Source organism: Alexandromys fortis, unplaced genomic scaffold (genome assembly GCF_014885135.2).
Source record: "Alexandromys fortis isolate MF-2015 unplaced genomic scaffold, M_Fortis_MF-2015_v1.1 scaffold_241, whole genome shotgun sequence".
NCBI lineage: Eukaryota > Metazoa > Chordata > Mammalia > Rodentia > Cricetidae > Alexandromys > Alexandromys fortis.
Genome location: NW_026068152.1, coordinates 739,280 through 759,156, shown reverse-complemented (window position 1 = coordinate 759,156; position 19,877 = coordinate 739,280). Strand labels below are relative to the sequence as shown.

Genomic DNA, 19,877 nt, shown 5'->3' with positions numbered 1-19,877 from the left:
GAATGGGTATTTTATTTTTTAGTTTCTGTTTCCTCTCTAGTCTTCTGGATCCTACAGCCTGTGATTAAGTAGAGGGTCTCTACCCACATTGGAAGATATACTTTTGATGGCCTGGATGCCCTCTGGTCCAGCAGCAGGTTGCTGTCCATGTTTGAGCCTGGAGTTTGGGCTATGTATGTATGTGTCCTCTACTTAGGCCTGGGTTTCTCTGGGGATCAGATACTGGCCTGGATTCTGCTGGGATAGAAGCTTTCTGCTTGGTTTTCAGCAAATAAGCCTGATCTCTAAGGTTTAAGATGATGGTCTGTTTTCTGAGAATCAGGATTCTTGTCTGACCTTTGATAGAGTGGAAGGCTTCTGCCAGAAGTATGGGACAGGATAGGATGATGAGAAGTAAAGGAGCAATCGGAGTTATACTGAGACAGCAGGGACAAGCGGGGGGGGGGGTGGTCAGTATTAACCCCAAGATACTGTTTTGGCTTCTGGTATAAGAGGAAGGTTCTGTCAGAGGTGTGGGTATGGGCATGCAGACAAGAAGAGGACAAGAGGTTCAGGTTGTGTTCTACAGACATGGGTGGGACAATGTGAGTGGCCTCCATGGGAGGTGTGGTCCAGGATATGGTGACGAGGAGAAGAAGAGCACTTGGAGTTGTGCAGTGCCAGTGTGGACATGGTGAGAAGCAGTCTTACCTGGGATTCAGAGTGCTGGCCTGGCCTCTGGTTGAAGAAGAGACTTCTGACCGAGGTATGAGCTGGGGTATGGTGGCAAGGCGAGGAGAGGCAATTGGGGTTATATTGGGCAGTCACACAAAGAGTGAGAGGGGTCTTAACTGGGGTACAGGATGTTGGCCTGGTCTCTGGGGAGTCAGGGGCTTCTATCACAGGCTATAGTTTTCTTATTTGAACTTTCCTAAGCAAATTGGGTTTCCCAAACAAGAAATAGCACTAGCATATAATAGTGTATAAGTCAGAATCGCCACTGTCCTAAAAGTAGGCTATATTATTCAAATTTTAAATACCTTTGTTTTAGGAAGAAAATGGACAGCTCACTCCATATCAGCCCTCAAAGGGATCTTTCATAGTTTTTGTTTGGGTGTGTGAGCACATGCTTATGAATACACACATTTATTTTTAAAATATACTACTCCATGCTCACCATTAAATGGTACGTCTATACGACATTGTCTCTCTCCTTAAAGCTCAGAGGCCATCATGGAAGAGGGGATGAAAATATTGTAAGAGCTAGAGGTCAGGAAAGGTTTAGGCACAAATGTATCTTGTGGAAATGATAGGACCCTGTAATCAAGAACTCACAGCACCCATGGTTGTCTATTGAAGACTCACAAGATCGAGTCAGTCAACATTCAAGCATGGATTAGTGAAAGGTCCATGAGCCCCGACTCCTGGCTAAAGAGTTGTTGTCATTAATGGATTCTAGGAGAAGGAGAGTTAGTTTGCCTTAAAAATGTGGTTTCCCTTAGATCAAGATCATACTTGAGTAGGTGAAGCCACACCCAGGAGATTATGGGAAATCATTCTTGTTGGATGAACATTGGACTGAGTGCATTGTTAGAAAACATTCAGAGACATGAGTTTGGGAGGGTGAAAGGTAGATCTGGGAGAAGTTTGGCAGAGGAGTGGAAGAGTGAATATGAGAAAAGCACAAAATATGTAGGTATAGAATTCTACATTTAAATCTATTTTAAGTCAAACATTGATTGACTACACTGAGTGTGGTTATGATGTTTTACAAACACTTAACATATAGATAAATACTATAAGGTATATGTAATTTGTATCATAGCTGAAGGCAATAAGTTTTTCAAGTGAAAGGGGTGTCAAAAATCTGGATTGGGGCTTGCAGGCATGACACAATGTTAAGAGCACATGCTGCTCTCGCAGGGAACTTGTATTTGATTTCTAGAACCCACGTGATGGCTCACACCCATCCATATAACTCTAGGTCTTGGAGATCCAATGGACTTTTCTTGCCTGTGCCAGCCCATCATGCACATAGTGCACACAAATGCTTATAGGCAAAACATTCATACACATAAAATAATAAAAATGTAAAACATTTCATCTAAATAGGTGTTGTGGATAATAAAATCTAAGTAAGAAAGGGATTCTTATCCCTTTATCTCTCTTATCCAGATTCAAAGATATTTGAAATAATGAGGTATTTCCTCAAGTGAAAGTCTTTAAGTCCAAAATTGCACTTCAGTATGGAAACACTATTAGAAAAAATAATGGCGTTTTATTAATTATTATCTTTCAATATAGTGGATAGCATCTGAATATTAAGTGAGTAGTAAGGATTCTTCAAGTGATTCTAACCTAATTATTTGCTTCTTTCTACTATATAACAAAGCAAAGGAACACCGGAAGCTCTGAGGTAGTTCCCACATAGCAACACAGTGCATGGCATTCAATGACTGCTTAGTCATTGTCAGAGTGTATAAATAGAAGGTAAGATTAAGATTTAGTATACAGAAATGGCAGTTACTAATAGTCACCCTATGATAGAAGACATGAACTGCTCGTATCTTCAGGCAAGCCAGCATATCTGTCCCTTTTAGTCAGGAAGATGAGTATTTGGGCAGCTAATTTTTTTTTTGAGACAGGGTTTCTTTGTTGAGTAGTTAATTTAATCCCAGACATTGCTCACCAGAAAGAGGATTTGATATTCTGTCTGCAGACAAAAGAAAGTCCAAGTTGATGATTTCTGCCTGACTTGGGAAGAGGTCAGGTGATTGTTTAAGGCTAGCCAGATGTTTTCCAAGGAGAAGTCAAGGATGTCTGAATTTGTCTCTAATTTTAGGTTTCTAATGTTTTAATTATGTAAAACTACTGATTAAGAAAGACAACTGTCACAGCACTGAATAAAAAGTATGTAAACAGTTCAACTGCATATTATATTACAAAGGGTGTGCAGCAGGCAAAACTTTTCATTGAAGGTACAGTGATCTCAAGAGAAGAAAACACTTCTTTCTCGTCCTACCTCAGGCACCATAGCAAACAACTCACTCACTGTAGGTAAGGAAACATATAGCAAAATACAAACAGCCCCTGATGAATGGTCATAAACCATATCTTTGGGTACAACTTGATTACTATAGTTGGATGCTGAGCCCTTCCAAACCACCATGTTAAAAAAAAAAAGATTCAATGAATCCATCCACAATTAGGGATCCATAATCTCACCCTCTCTCATAATATTTACAAAAGAAATCTTTCTGAAAAAGGAACCATCCTTACTAACTGGTGATGCAGTACCCACTTTCCTAGTAATCTCAGTGGGCTCAAAAAGAAGCATGTCAGTAGACTTCATCACAATATCAGCCAGAAAAGGGCACTTGACTAACCAGCAGCCACTTAGAATCATTTCAAAGTTGGGTCCCAAACAGCTGGACTCTGAACAGCTTCAACTAGGTTAGAAGTGGATAGCCCAGATTCCTCTGACAAAGAGCAGTTTCCTTGTTTGTTGACATCAAATAATTATGTTGCTCACAGCCAACACAACTTGAGAATATTGAAAACTGCACCTAGATCTGAAAGCCCAATAAAAATCCCCAGTTCTATGCTATGAAGAAGATTATTGGCAAAGAGAATCCTTAAATTACCCTTATAGCATGTGTCTTCTCGGCAAAGCACCAAATGGCCCTTTCTTTACTAGCCAAACTAATGGGGAAAGAATACATCCACAGATGGCAACAAGACTTGTATTGAGCCAATCATTATAATCTCCTCTCCTACCAATGCTTTTACCATACATCAAGCAGCTATCAAAGTACCAGAAAGATACCCAGAAGGCATACAGCAGAAGGGAGGTGTGGTCTGGCAAGTCAAAATCTGGATGGTTATTCCTGAGTAATTAAATGCTGGCTTAATCATCAGTCGTTCATAACCTTACATATAAAGCCAGTCCCTGACTAATTTTATGCTACTTGTTAATTCTTCCTCGTAAATACTACAGTTATTGAGTATTCTGAGGCTATACTAAGATGATAAAATTTCTGATGAATTCAACATTAATATGTTACTTCTCTGTTTGTATTTTCAAAGAGGATTTCAGCAGATAACATTCCTTATAAGATGTTGGAAAAGAAGTAGCCTTGTCAGAATTAAGATTTAAAATCTCCTGAACAGACATTAAAATTCTCTTCTTTTTAATATCTCTCCTGCTTTTGTTGAGACATTTCCTCTATTGCCATTTTTTTCCACTGCAGTGGACAGCTGGACTTAAATGACAGCATTTCAGGTTCTAATAGTCTACGTCAACTTTGATCAGGAGAAATTCCATCTATGTGACTAACCTTTTTCACAATTGCATAGTGCCTGACACAGACACATCTTAAATAAAGGTGAGAAGGGCAGCATCTCATAGTAGATTAAGAGCATGGATTATGTGTTAGATGGTACCCAGTTTTGGATGATAGTGTTACTGACTATTAATTGTATGATATTGGAAAAGGCACTTCACCTTTCTGTTTATCTGATAGTTTTTTTTTTTCATCAAAATGAATGTTTGTGATATCTTCCATTTATGGTGCCTATTATTGGAATGTAATTCCATTGTAAACTGGTTGTGTGGGTATATGGATGTGGATGTGTGTAGTATTAGGTAGAATAATTATGCCTGGTAAATTTTCTCAAAACTCACTATGATAAATACCATGATCAAGGTAACTTAAAGAAGTAAGAGTTTATTTGGATTTATAGTTTGAGAGCAAGTCTTTGGTGGCAGAGGAGGCATTGCAACAGATGACCAGACAAGAAAGTTAACACATGTCCACTTATACACAACAAGCAGACAACTCAAGGTGGAAGTTAGGCATGACTATAAACTGTCAAAGCCACCCCCCCTAAGACATACTTCCTCTACTTCTTTTCAAACAGTACCACCTCCCTGGACCAAGTTTTCAAATACATGGGGGACATTTCTTATTCAAAATACCACACTGTCTTCTGTCAAATTATATTTTGCTGTTTTAGCTGTTTAGCTGAAGAATGGGATCTTGCTAAATAACCCAGGCTGGCCTAAAATTTCTATGTACTACCAGGCTGTTCTAGATTTAATCATCATAATATTTAGGTGTATCTACTTAACACAAACACTTTTTAAGTAGGATTAAAATTGGACAAACACATAGGCAATATCTATTTAAAAATTTTAATTCTAATAAATGAATTGCTTATATAAAAATTGAATTTTTTTAACATAAAACAATGATAAAACTGTGCTTACCCCAGAAATTCCATGCAACAATCTCAAATTACTAATGAAGTTTCTTTAACCAACTGCATAATTCAATATCCTTCTGAAAGATACATGACACCACTTCTTATTTTACTGTATGTAGAGAAAATTTATGTATATTTACTCAAAATATATCATAGAATTTAAATTTTTAAGATGTAATATTCTTTGCTTTCAGGTTAAAAGAAGATTTATGGATGGGCTCCAGGAGCTACAACAAAGTAAGTAGTAATCATGGAAGAGAATTCTAAACTTATGTCTCGTCAATGGTGAGACAAAAGTATAATGTCACTAGAGATAGGTGCCATACACCAGCAGGACTGAGAGAATTGGGGTTTCATTAACATCACTGCCCTTTGGATCTAGAGTAGATACCTCAGCACCATTAGCACATACAACTTCAAAATCTGCCTCCGTCAAACATTTGCTATGACCCCATTCATTCAGTGAGAACCCATCAATGACCATGTTTTATGGGGTAAATAGTTACCAGACACCACAGATTCTACCTATATCTAAACCATCTAAATTATGTAATATGTGTTCCAACTTTCAGCTCTCTTTTTGTTTCTCAAATCTATAAATATCTTTTGGGATTTAAGAGTCACATTATATATTTAGTAGATTGTTTCTTATAATTTACTTAACACATATACAGCCTAATGAACACTCAGGGCATCTGGTTCATATTAAGTCATTTAGTATTTTTTTAAATAAAAACGTAAAATGTGTTTTAAAAGAAGGACTAGATCTCCCTCGACCTCAAAGAAAGTCTGAAATACAGCTAAGTACAGGCTGTGACTGCACAGAGAAGACCAAAAAGTGAGTGATCACTCACACAGCAGGGCACCTCAATCTTTAGGCCCTCAGTAGCAGGGCAAGACCCTGGGCCCCTCCCCCACCTGCATCAGCTACTCTAGCCAGCCAAAAGGCAAACTTTCTACAGATAGGTTGCTCCAACACCCTCATTTCATCAGTCAGACCCTGTGAATTTAAGTTGCACTCTGCCCCCAAACCCTCCTATTCCCCACAGCCTCAGAGGAACTCTGAAACACAGACAGCGACTGCACAAAAAGAACCAAGAAGTGAGTGATGACCTACACAGCAGAGTACCCCCATTTCTAGGCCCTCAGTACCAGGGCAAAACCCAAGGCCCCTCCCCCACCTGCTTCAGCTTCTATAGCCAGCCATCAGGCAAGCTTCCTGAAGGTAGACTACTGTTCCAAAACATTCACCCCATGGATGGGGCCCTGTAAAATATGAGCCCAACTCCACCCCAAAACCCTCCAATATAGCCCCCAGCAACCTCAGAGAAACTCTGAAGCACAGGCTGCAACTGCACAAAGAGGACCAAGAAAAGAACTCTGAAACACAGGCTGCTATTGCACAGAGCAGACCAAGAGAGTGGACCAAGAGAGCTGGGCAAGAGAGTTCTCAGCGACTCCCCAAGACACAGACAGCGACAGGACAGAGCAGACCAAGAACAGTTCCCAAGGACACAGATAGAAACTTCAAGGATTGGACAAAGAGGCAAAGACACTGACAGCACCAATTGTAGGAGGAGATGTGTAGGTGCCAATGTAAGAATTCATTTAAAAACCTAAAAAGCAACATGGTACTATCAGAACCCAGTGGTCGTACAACAGGAAGATTCCTAACCCAGAAGAATCAGAAGAAAACAATTTTAAATGTAACTTTATGAGAATGTTGGAGACCATTAAAGAGGAAATGAAATTTTTCCTTAAAGAACTGGAGGAAAAGACAAACAAAAAGTTGGAAGAAATCAATAAATCTCTTTAAGAAACCCAAGAAAATACAAACAGGTGAAGAAAACAGTTCAAGACTTGAATACTGTGTGGGTCTCTGTCTCTATCTCTATTCATCACCAGATGCAGGTTCTATGGTGATATGGAAGATATTCATCAGTATTGCTATAGGATAGGGTCATTTCAGGTTCCGTATCCTCAGCTTCCCAAGGGACTAACTGGGGACATTGCCTTGGGCTCCTGGGAGCCACTCTAGGTTCAAGTTTCTTGCCAACCCTAAGATGGCTCCCTTAACTAAGATATGTGCTTTCCTGCTCCCCTATCCAACCTTCCTTTATCCCAATCTTCCTGTTTCCCAAGTTCCCCCAATCCTCCCCTTCTCACTTTTCTCTCCCCGTCCCCCCTTATCCCCAACCCACCCCACCCCTAAGATCCCAATTTTCTCCCTGGCAATTTTGTCTACTTCCCTTAGCCAAGAGGATATCTATGTTTTTCTTTGGGTTCACCTTCTTATTTAGCTTCTTTAGGTTCACCAGGTATATACTCCGTGACCTTTATTTATGGCTAGAAACCAATTATGAGTGAGTACATCCCATGTTCATCTTTTTGGGTCTGGGTTACCTCGCTCAGGATAGTGTTTTCTTTTTTTCGGGGGGGGGCTATTAGTTATGCAATTGTTTTATTTTTTAAAACAGTATTATACCTTCTTAAAAATATTTTTACATTTATTAATTTATTGGAATCCACGTATACTTGTGTAGATCAAAAGACTAATAAACAAGAGTCAGCTCTCTCGTTCCACCTCATGGGTTCAAGGGTTTGGACTGGGTACATCACTCTTGGGAACAGTTGTCTTTAACAACTGAACCATCTTGTTGCTCAGAATCAAAAGTGATATTCTCATATCCATGACATCTAAAACAGAAATAAGCAAACAAAAATAAACCTTGACTGGGCAGGAGAGATGGCTCAGATATTAAAGGATATGCTCACAACCATAGATAGATAGATAGATAGATAGATAGATAGATAGATAGATAGATAGATAGACAGACAGACTGATCAATCAACCTGGGCCAACAGGATAGTGTTTTCTATTTCCATCCATTTGCATGCTCCCAAGGTCCAAATGAGGAGCAGATGGAGGGAGAACATGAGCAAGGATGTCAGGACCACAAGGGGTGCACCCACCCCACTGAGACAATTTGGCTGATCTATTGGGAGCTCACCAAGACCAGCTGGACTGTGACTGAAAAAGCATAGGATAAAACCGGACTCTCTGATCATGGAGAACAATGAGGGCTGATGAGAAGCCAAGGACAATGGCACGGGGTTTTGATCCTACTTCATATTCCGGCTTGGTGGGAGCCTAGCCAGTTTGGATGTTCACCTTCCTAGACATGGACAGAGCGGGGAGGACCTTGGACTTTCCACAGGGCAGGGAACTCTGACTGCTCTTTGGATTGGAGAGGGAGGGGGACAGGAGTAGGAGGAGGGGGAAAGGAGTGGGGGGAGGGGGAGAAGAGTGGGAGGAGGGGGAGGGAAATGGGAGGCTGGGAGGAGGCGGAAACTTTTTTTTCTTTTCCTTTTCTCAATAAAAATTAAAACAAAAGACTTGAATACTGAAACAGATGAAATTAAAAAAACACAAACCAAGGGAATTCTGGATATAGAAAACCTGGGAAAATGAATGGGAACTACAGAGGCAAGTATAACCAACAGAATACAAGAGATAGAAGAGAGACTCTCAGGTGTTTAAGATACTATAGAGGAAATAGACTCATCAGTCAAAGAAAATGTTAAAACCAACAAATTCTTCACACAAAATATCCAGGAAATCTGGGACACCATGTTAAGACCAAACCTAAGAATAATAGGGATAGAATAAGGAAAGGAACTCCAGCTCAAAGGCACAGAAAATACATTCAACAAAATCATAAAAGAAAACTTCCCCAACAAAGAAGGATATCCGTATGAAGGTGTAAGAAGCTTACAGAACACCAAATATACTGAACCAAAAAAAAAAGTTCTCTCACCATATAATAATCAAAATACAAAACATACTTGGTAACAAAGCAAACCTCAAAAAAAATGGAATAATGCCCTGTATCTTGTAGGATCACTATGGTTTAAAGATAGAATTTAACAACAACATTAGTGGCAGAAAGTCTACAAACTCATGGAAACTGAACAGTGCTCAACTGAATCACCCCTGGGTCAAGGAAGAAATAGAGAAAGAAATTAAAGACTTCCTAGAATTGAATGAAAATGAAGGCACAATGTACCCAAACCTATGGGACACTAGGAGAGCAGTGCTAAGAGGAAAATTGATAACACTAAGTGCCTACATGAAGAAAGTAGAGAAATCTTACATCTATGACTTAAGAGCATACCTAAAAGCTCTAGAACAAAAAGAAGCAGACTCACCCAAGGGATGTATACTACAGAAAATAATCAAATTAAGGGCTGAAATCAATAAAATATAAACAAAGAAAACAATACAAAGAAACAATGAAACTAAGAACTGGTTCTTTTAAAAATCACCAAGATAGGCAAAACCTTATCCAAACTATTCAGAAGGTAGAGAGTGAACATCTAAACTAAAAAAATTAGAAATGAAAAGGGGAACATAAAAACAGACAAGGAGGAAACCAGAGAGTCTTTAGGTCATACTACAAAAACAATTTTCTGGATAGGCACCACATAACAAAATTAAATCACAACCAGGTAAACAATTTAAATAGACCTATAACCTGCAATGAAATAGAAATAGTCATCAAAAGACACTCAACCAAAAAAAGCCCAGAATCAGATGGTTTCCATGCAGAATTCTACCAGAACTTCAAAGAAAATCTAATAACCATACTCCTCAAACTGTTCCACATAATAGAAACACAGGGGACATTGGCAAACTCTTTTTATGAAGCTACAGTTACCCTGATACTAAAACCACACAAAGACACAAGCAAGAAAGAGAATTACAAACCAATTTTCCCTCCTGAACAAAGATACAAGATCAATTTAAAAAAATCAGTACACCTCCTACATACAAATGATAAAGAAACCGAGAAAGAAATCCGAAAAATATCACCCTTTACATTAGCCGCCAATAGTATAAAATATCTTAGGGTAACACTAACCAAAGAAGTGAAAGACCTGTTTGACAAGAACTTTAAGTGGTTGAAGAAGGAAACTGAAGAAGATATCAGAAAGTGGAAAGATCTCCCATGCCCTTGGATAGGTAGGATCAACATAACAAAAATGGCAATCTTACCAAAAGCAATCTATAGATTTGATGATATCCCCATCAAAATTGCCACACAATTATTCACAAACCTCAAAAGAGCAATAATCAACTTCATATGGAAAAAGAAAAAAGAAAAAAACAGGACAGCTAAAACAATCCTGTACACCAAAGGAACTTTCAGAGGTATCACCATCTCTGACATCTATTATGGAACTACAGTAATGAAAACAGCCTGGTATTAGCATAAAGGCAAACAGATTTACCAATGGAAACAAATATAAAACCCGGATATTAATCCACACACTATGAAAACCTGATTTTTGGTAAAGAAGTTAAATGATACAATGGAAAAAAGAAAGCATCTTCAACAAACAGGGCTGAAATAACTTGATATCAACATGTAGCAGAATGAAAATAGATCCATATCTATCCTCATGCATAAAACTCAAGTCCAAATGGATTAAAGACTTCAATATAAATCCAACTACACTGAACCTGATAGAATAGAAAATGGGAAGTAGCCTTCAATGCATGGGCACAGGGGGCCACTTCCTAAATATAACACCAGTAGCACAGACACTGAGAGATATAATAAAGAAATTGGACCTCCTGAAACTGAGAAGCTTCTGTAAAGCAAAGGACACACTCAGTAAGACAAAACAGCAGCCTACTGAATGGGAAAAGGTCACCAATCCCACATCAGACAGAGGACTGATCTCCAAAATATATAAAGAACTCAAGAAATTAGATATCAAATTACCAAATAATCCAATTAAAATAGGGTACATATCTAAACAGAGAATTCTCAACAGAAGAATCTCAAATGGCTGAAAGACACTTAAGAAAATCTTCAACATCCTTAGCCATCTGGAAAATGCAAATCAAAAGATTCTACAATACCGTATTACACCAGTAAGATTGTCTAAGACCAAAAACACCAATGATAGCATATGCTGAAGAGGATGCATAGTAAGGGGAACACTACCCCATTGCTGGTGTGAATATAAACTTGTAAAACCACTTTGGAAATCAGTATGGCATTTTCTCAGAAAATATGGAAACAACCTACCTCAGGACACAGCAATACCACTCTTGGGCATATACCAAAGAATGTTCAATCATACAAGGGTATTTGTTCAACTATGTTCATAATAGCCAGAACCTAGAAACAACCTAGATGCCCCTCAATCCAAAAATGAATAAAGAAAATATGCCATGATGTGCTACAATGGAATACTACTCAGTGGTAAAAAAAAAAAAAAAAAACAATGACATCTTAAAATTTGCATGCAAATGGGTGGAACTAGAAAAAGCCATCATGAGTGAGGTAACACAGACACAGAAAGATGAGCATGGTATGTACTCACTCATAAGTGGATACTAGCTGCAAAGCAAAGGATGATGACCATACATTCCATGACCCCAGATAAGCTAAGTAAGTAGCAAGGATAATTCTAAGAGAAACACATATAGATTCCCCTGGGAAGGAGAAATTGACAAAATCTCCTGACAAAATTGGGAGCATAGAGGTGCGGGGAGAAGGGAAGGAGGATGTGAGATGAAAGGGGGAAGAGAACTTGAGGGAATGAGATAGTTGAGATAGGGGAAGAACAGAGATAGAGGGCAAGGAAAGAGATATCTTGATTGAGGGAGCCATTATGGGGCCAACAAAAAACCTGGCACTAGACAAATTCCCAGGAATCCACAAGGATGACCCCAGCTAAGACCCTAAGCAATGGTAGAGAAGGTGTTAGAACTGGTCTTGCCTTGTAATCAGATTGATTACTATCATAAATGGCACCATAGAAGCTTTAAACAACAACTGATAGAGACAGGTGCATAGAGCCATAGCAGAGTACTGTTCTGAGTTGGCTGCCAAAGTCCAGTTCAAGAATGGGAGGAGTGAGAATATGAGCAAAGAGGTCAAGACCATGATGGGGATACCCATTGAAACAGCCTACCTAAGCTAATGGGAGCTCACCAACTCTGACCAGACAGGGAAGGAACCAGCCAGCAAAGTAGGCCCTCTGAATGTGGGTGACAGTTGTTTGGCTGGGGCAGACTATGGGGCCACTGGCAGTGGCACCAGGATTTATCCCTACTGCTTGTACTGGCTTTTTGGAACCAATTCTCTTTGGAGGGATACCTTACTCAGCCTAAAAACAGTAGGGATGGCCTTGGTCCTTCCTCAATGCAATGTGCCTTACCCTCTTTGAGGGAGATGGAATGAGGTTGGGTGGAAGGAGGAGGCAACTGGAGGAGGGGAGGGAGGGAGAACTGTGATTGGTGTGTAAAATGAAAAAAAGATAGTTTTTTTTTTTTAAAAAAACTAAATTAAAAAATAAATAAAAGAAAGACTAAAATAAAGCATGAGCAAAATTTTAAAAATTATACTGGAGTAAAAGAGGCTGTTAAATGGGAATATAACACTCTGAATCTGGCCAGGTGGTGGTGGTGCATGCCTTTAATTCCAGCATTCATGAGGCAGATGCAGGTAGATTTCTGTGAGTTCAAGGTCAGACTGATCTACAGGTTCCAAAGCTATATAGAAACCCTGCCTTATAAAACAAACAAACAATTTCATAGAAATTAGTTAATTTAAGATATAAGAGCTAGGCAGGAATACGCTTGAGTTGTTGGCCAAACAGTGCTGTAGTTAATATAGTTTCTGTGTCTGGGTAAGAACAGTCTCCATTTATAGGTGTTGTAATGTGGAGTGGTGGGCTGCATCCCGCCACCCAGCTAGTTTAACCAGCGAAATAACCACATGAAAATTATATTAATTTAAACATTGCCTGGCCCATTACTCTAGCCTCTTATTGTCTAACTCTCACATATTAGTTTAACCCATCTCCATTAATGTGTATTACCACTTGACTGTGGCTTACCGGCATGAGTCTAACCAGCATCCATCTCGGAGAGGACAGCCATGGCATCTGCCACAATGCCTTCTTCCTCCCAGCATACAGTCCTGTCTTCCCCACCTATCTAAGTTCTGCCCTATCAAAATGCCTAGGCAATTTCTTTATTTGACCAATGAAAGCAACACATAGAAAGAAGACCCTCCTACACCATACAGGACTTTATGGCAGGAACTCAAGAAGAATCTTGAAGTACAAACCAAGAGGGACACTACTTGCCAGTTCACTCACAGGCCCAGACTTAGCTTGCTTTCATAGTGAGCCTAGGATCACCTAAGGATGATACTGCCCACAGCAGGTTGGCTCTCTGTGCATCTATTAATAAACAACCTAATCTCCCATAGACATGGCCACAGGCCAATCTGTTCTAGATAGCTTTTCAATTGAGATTCTCCTGTCAAACTACTATAATCAGTGTCAAGTTCATAATAATTAATACTAAAGCATCACCCTTTGATTTTTTTTAATAATTCGATTTTTAAACATGAGTAAAGTTACATTTTAAATGAAAAAAGGTAGTTGATAATAAGAACAGCATAGTAAGAATAAATGACAGGGAAAAAAGAGTCTTAAGGGTAGGTGTAAGGGCACTATGACACGTGATAGATAGAAGTATAAAGGGAAATATTAAAAGCAGAAGGGCACAGCAGGGATGGAGAAGGGAGTAGAGAGATGAGAAGATGCAGAGAGCCAACCAAATATGAATATTATTAAAATGTGATGAGGAAACTTGTTATTCTGTGATGAATTTGGTGTTAGGCAGAAAAGAAAGGAGAGGAAAATGCTAAGATCCAAGTCCATTTCAAGCTGCTGTTTTCTTCCTGCACCAGAGACTCTATCCATATAGAGATAAGGAACAAAGTGGCTGTGAGGCCATAAGTTCCTCGGTGTGGAGAGATGGTGCCTAATTATTCAGGCATCTTTTTATGCTGAAACTGTTGCCACATTACATTCTGCACTGTAATATTCTAGGTTAATTTGACGATTTTCATTTTCATACACATTAATCGTAATTGCACTTTAACTTTTAAGCCTTTTCTGAGGACTACAGGTGGAAAGCATTATCATTAACTGTTTACCAAGTAAACACACATTTAGAACAGGTTTATTAATGCAAAATGATAGAAACAGACATCTGCTAGAAAAAAATATGTTTTGAGAAAATCTGACAAGATTAAGTCTCTTTTTCTTCCAGCTGCACCTGTAAATTCCTAATCTTCACCCAAATGCTGAGTCACTGCCCACTTATTCCAATAAGGCATATAGCATACAGGTTGAGAACAAAGAGGAAAGTTGTATCCTCATGCTGGTTCGAACCACCCCTCCCCCAGGCTCTTTGACTGTGTGGCCATTTTCACTTGAGAATATTGTTTAACTTTCCTGAGTTCCAACCTCCCTTTCATTATCTATAAAATGGAAACAATGAAAAGACAAAAAAAAACTGTGAGAAACTGTTAGAAAAATTAATCAAAGTGAGTAACAACACATAAAGTACTTAATGCATTACCAGGAACATGGTAAATAATCTGTAAGTGTGAATAATCAATTATTTTTCAAAGACCTAGTACTATATTAAGATCATGTGAGGGATGATATCCCATCTTATAAGGCAGGTAAGTAGAAGAACATACAAGTTCCAAGCTTCCTATATTGTTCCTATATTTATTGGCAACTATTCATCTAGTTTCGCCATCAAAAGAAAAAAAAAGGTACAGCAGTTAAGCTCCAAAACACAAAATGTTTCTTGCCAACAGTCCACCCAGTAAGGGAACAGTTTTTTCACACCATAATATTTTTATTGATTATTTGGGAGTTTCTCAGAATGCGCTCTAATAACACTCACTTCCTAGCCCTCCCAGATACACCCCACACCCTAGAGCTCTCTCCCCTAAAACAAAACAAAAAAAGGAACAATGCATCAAGTCCAGTTTGTGTTGCCCATTTGCTCACTGGAGCCCGGTCAAACTTTCAGGGGCCAGCAAATTATGAAGACTGAGTCCTTCTGACCGTACCCACTTTAAAAGGTGATGGCAGGCAACAGCAACAGCTTTACACAGAAAGAAAGATAAATCCATTTGGGGAAAAAAAAAAAAAAACAGGTCTTTAGTTAGGTTGAATAACAACAAAGCAGCAACACTGATTATTTTCATAACATATATTCTCAAAACAAGCTGCTAATTACATTTTTACAACTTTATGAAATGAAACTGGAACTGTTAGATTTTGTTGATTTTGCATGGGTTGGGCGGACAGTGAGGCAATCCCTGTAGAACAGGGAAGGCCTGTTCTTTCCTGGGTGTTCCCGAGAAGAACAACACATTAATCAAGTAACTTCAAAATTTAAGACAACTATATCTGCTGGTGCTGGAGGTGACAGTGGTGGAGAAGACAATAATAGCTACACTAATGGATAATCCAACTCAGACGTACTTTCAGCCATTATAAATAGCAAAATGAGGACAAGCCAAAAATCTCACAAAAGCATAGTGTTAGGTTCATAACAGTGCAGTGCAGCCAGGAGTCATTCCTCACCACCTCACAAGCCAACCGCTACATGTGAGTAGTCCTGGCCCACCCTGTTCTGTACTTCTTTAGTGCTTTTCCTTCAGTATGCCTGAGAAAGTGCCCCATGAAAGAGAGAAGGTAGAGATTTTCTTTGTCTTTCTAGGAGAAATCATTCCTTCAGGCAGAAACATCTCAGCTCATGTTCCTCATCATCTAGACTTTCTTGAACAAGGAAATTTTCCTCCAGTAGTTGATCTCTAATGCTTCCAATACCTTGACCAAGATTCACTACGATAACCAGTCGGACACTTTCAAGTTGAGCAGTGGTAAAGATCTAGAAATTGACAATATCCCCAGGCATCAGGAACACAAGTTGAGTTTGGTAGACATTGGCATTGGCATGACCAAAGCTGACCTCACACCTAACTTGGGAGCCATTGCCAAGCCTGGCACAAAAATGTTTGTGGAGAATCTCCAGCCTAGTGCAGACATGTCCATGATTGGGGCTGGATTCGTGTCTGCCTATCTGGTGGTACAGAAAGTGGTTGTGATTACAAAACAAAAACGTGAGCTGTATTCATGGAGTTTTCTGCTAGTGGATCCTTCCCTACTTACGCAGACCACAGCGAACCTATTAGCCAAGATACAAAAATTATTCTTCACATCAAATAATACCAGTCAGAACACCTATATGATATGAAGGTCAAAGGAGTGATGGATAAGCACTCACAGGTCATAAGCTATCCCATCATTCTCTATTTGGAAAAGAAAGGAGAGGAGACCAGTACTGATGAAGCAGATGAAGAGAAAGGTGAGAAAGATGAGAAAAAGATAAGAATTAAGAGAAGCCTAATATTGAAAATATGGGGGTAAATGAGGAAAGTGGAAAAGAAAAAGAAAACAAAGAGTATTAAGGAGTAATACCTTGATCAGAAAGAACTGGATAAAATCAAGCATATTTGGACCAGAAACCCTGATGATTTCATTCAGAATGAATATGATGAATTCTATAAGAGCCTCACCAATAAGGAGGAAGACTACCTGGAAGTCAAATACTTCTCTGTAGAAGATTTGTCGGAATTCAAATCATTGATCTTCATTCTGCAGCAGGCTCCTTTTAGCCTCTTTGAGAACAGGGAAAACAACATCAAACTCTTGCATCCATCTTGTGTTCCTCATGGGCAGCTGTGATGAGCTGATACCTGAATACATCAACTATATCTATGGCTTGATTGACTACAGTACCTACCCCTGAGAATCTCCTGAGAAAAGCAAAATCTTGAAAGTTATCTACAAAAAAATTTTTTTGAAGAAATACCTTGAGTTTGTCTCTTACGTGGCAAAAGACAAAGAGAACTAGAATCAGAAGCTTGGAATCCAAGAAGATTCCACTAACCTGTGATGCCTCCCTGAGCTGCTGTGCCATCACACTTCTCAGTCTGGAGATGAGATGACTTCCATGTCAGAGTATGTGTCTCACGCTGAGGAGACACCGAATCCATCCACTACATTACTGGTCAGAGCAAAAAGGAGGTGACAAACAGCCTTTGTGGAGCATGTGCAGAAGTGGAGCTTTGAGGTGGTGTATATGACTGAGCCTATTAATTAGGACTAAGTACAGAAGCTTAAAGAATTGAATGGGAACAAATTGTCTCAGTGACTAAGGAGAGCCTGGAGCTACCAGAGAATGAGGAGGAGAAGAAAATAAATGGAAGAGAGCAAGGCAAAGTTTGAGAATCTCGGGAAGCTCATGAAGGAGATCTTGGGTAAGAAGGTTGAGAATGTGACACTCTCTAGCAGTCATGTCTACAGCCTCTTGTGTTGTGAGAAGCACCAATGGCTGCACATATAACATGGAATGGATCATGAAGGTGCAGGAATTTTGAAACAACTCTACAATAGGCCACATGCTGTTCCTAGACACTAACCCCAACCACCCCACTATGGAGACCCTGCGGCAGAACACCAAGGAGGACAAAAATGAAAAAGCCTTCGAGAACCTAGAGGTGCTGCTATTTGCAAATGCTCTTTCTTCTCTTCCTTCTCCCTTGAGGATCTCAGGGCCCATGGTCATGGTATCTATTACATGATCAAACTAGGTCTAGGCACTGAGGAAGGTGAGGTGCCAGCGGAGGAACCCAGCGCTGCTGTTCCTGATAAGATTCTTTCACTTGAGGGTAACTAGGATGCACATCACATGGAAGAAGTATATAGAGATCGTTCTGGAAGCTGGAGCCCTCTGTATAGTTTTCCCATGGCTTCCCCAGAAGCCTTGACTGACCCTGACCTGCTTGGCTCTCTCTCTATTGGTTTTCTTCTATCCTGTCCTTGGTGTCCTTGGAAATCCCCCACCCTCACAGAACAGCAGGTTTGAGTGTTAGTATTAGGGGTGGTTGCATTGTTTTGAAATTAAAATTATCAAAAATAAAGAAGATGTAGATTTCTAAGTACAGTAAGTATTATTTAAAGGTAGATTTTAATACAATGTAACATCATAGGCCCTTCTTCATCCACATGTCTTCATTTGTTTCAAGCCTCTTGTGTTATTATCTGAAGCCCAAGGTATGAGTGCTGAACTTTTCAACGTTAACTTCATTTTAAAAAAATAATCTTCAGCTAACAGAGAATTTCCAGGCACCAGATAACTAAGAAGAATTGCACACCTGAAAAGCACTGTAGTGAATAAGCATGAGTCTGAAGTAAGGCAAACGTGTGGAAAATACTACCACCACATCTAAATATATACAGTCTGGTAAAGTTCAATTAGAGCACCAACAATGCACAATGAGGTAAGAATCCTCTCTTCAATAAACACTCCTCCGAACACTGAATTCCACGTGTCAGAGAATGGAAGTGGATACAAACCTTGCACCAAAGTGAACTAGAAATGAATAAAATATGCAAATATAAAATAGAAGAACATATAATGCTTAGAAGAAAACAAGGGAAGATAGCAAGATCCTTGACACTGGTCCTGACCATAGCCACATGTACAGGCAACAAAACAAAAAGAAAGAAATGGGACTGCATCAAACAAAGATTCTGCATAACAAATGAGAAATTAATCAAAATGACACAATCTATGGATCAGAAAATTGCTTACAAAGCCTGTAAATTACAAGATTTTTAGTTTCAAAGTATATGGGGAATTCATACAACTCAAGAGTAGAAAAGTAGCCCAATTCAAGAGCTAGCCAGATACCTAAATAGCTATTTTTTCAAAGAAGACAAAGAAATAGGAACAAAAGGTTCAATATTACTAATCATGAAGGAAATGCAAGTCAAGATCACAATGAGATATTGCCTAACTTCAGTAAGCATGACTATTATTAAAAAGACAAAAGATAACAAATACTGACAGAAAAGGAAATCATTATACACTTCTGGTAGGAATGTAAATTAGTTCAGACATTATGGAAAACAATATCAATGCACTGAAAAACTTAAAAATCGATTTATTATATAACCCAGCAATCATATTGTTGAATATATGTATATGTATAAAATAAAATGAATATATGTATATAATGAAAACAGTCTATCAAAAACACATCTGTAGCCTTAAGAAATTCAAACAACCAAACTTTCCAACAATTAATGAATGCTAAAAAGTATGGAATATAGAAACAGATTATCTAGGCTTAAAAAGAGAGAGAAGCCCTAGTATTCATCCCCAAATGAATGAACCTAAAAAACCTCATTCTAAGTAACATACAAGACACAGAAAATCATCCTTGTGTATAGGTACCACATTTTCTTTATGAATTCATCAGTTGATTGGCACATAAACTGACCGTGTTTGGGCTACTGTGAAGAATATGGTAAATAACACTAACAACAAGTATTTCTGTAGCATACTGACTTAGCTTCCCTTGACTATATACCCAGAAGTGAAAATGTTGAATCATAAAATTATTCATTTCTTAATTTCTTTATTTTTATTGAAAATAGACTCTTCTCTAATACAATACGTCTCCCTTTACTCCTCCCAGCCCCCTCTGATCCTCTCTCCTGTGTCAGGTTTTCTCAGATCACAATTACCCAAATTATGACATGGAGACTTATTATTAGTGACGAACCTTATACTTGTCCCACTAGCTCTTATAAGCCAATGTAACCAGGTTCTCTCCATCTTCTATGTTTTGCCTTGGTGCTTTTTACCTTTCCTTCATTCTGTA

At 38.9% G+C, this 19,877-nt stretch overlaps 1 pseudogene; it reads left to right on the top strand.

Moving 5' to 3' along the window:
* Positions 1 to 597: 597 nt before the first annotated feature.
* LOC126491536 (heat shock protein HSP 90-beta-like) lies at positions 598 to 18,073 on the top strand (annotated as a pseudogene).
* The last annotated feature ends 1,804 nt before the right edge of the window (positions 18,074 to 19,877 follow it).